Here is a 1097-nt window from a genome sequence, read left to right on the forward strand (position 1 = left end):
GATGCTCAAATGTTTCTTGTAAATCTCTCCTATTTAAAAGGGAAAAAACAGATAGTCACATAAATTAATCTTTGGTGAAAACTTACAGATAAAAGGCCACATCTGACTTAGTATTAGTAGTAGTGCTCCCTAACACTTAAGACATTTGTTTTAATTTGTTATCCACCTTTACCAGTGATAATATATTCAAAAAATTATTTTCATCCCTGTGTATCTAGACATATTAAAAATCACATTTTTAGATTGGCTATTTGAATTTTTTAAATATTTTTTTAAATTACAACAATATTGTAACAAATTCACATTAAGAGACTGAACTATGCATTTTAATAGAGATTCAAATCTTAGCTCTTTTTACTAATTTACTATTTACTAACTATGTGACATTGGGCAAACTACTTAACCTCTCTGTGCCTCAGTTTCCTTGTTTCTAAAGTGGGAATAATAGTGCTGACTTCTTTGGATTGTTATGAGCAGTATTAACAGCAAGGGTTTCCTGGCAGCATTCCCCTTCCTCCCTGCCAAGTCATCCTAAATAAACAGACAATCCAGGTTACAATGGTGTGGTTGGTAGACAAACATAACTCAAGGCAAGTACCTAGATACCCTTTTCCTGGCAACTTGCCACCTGTAAGTACCTCTAATACAGACATTCTAGAGCAGCTACAGGTGTATGAGGATTGAGTAAGACAATGTTAAGTATGTGGAATACTTAACACAGTTCTGGACACATAGTAAATGCTCAATAAATGCCAGCTTTTAAAATTCCTAATACAAATTATATGAAGTAAAATATAAATATCATTCTTCCCACAAAACTGAACTCAGAAGTAGACACTGTGAATACTTCATTAATAGCTGTATCTCTCTAGATTTTTCCTATTCATATACCAACATATGTATTATTTTAAAACCTACATACATCTACCTATATACCATTTATACATATGCACAGAGATTTTCAATACAAAAATAAATAATCTTACTCATTATACTTATCATTCTAAAACATACATTTTTAAAAATATACACTTTGACCTTCTCTCCCTGTTAAAACATATAGATCTATTTCATCTTTTGTTTTCTTTTTTTTTTTT

The sequence above is a fragment of the Pteropus alecto genome, unplaced genomic scaffold, assembly GCF_000325575.1.
Source record: "Pteropus alecto unplaced genomic scaffold, ASM32557v1 scaffold52, whole genome shotgun sequence".
Lineage (NCBI taxonomy): Eukaryota > Metazoa > Chordata > Mammalia > Chiroptera > Pteropodidae > Pteropus > Pteropus alecto.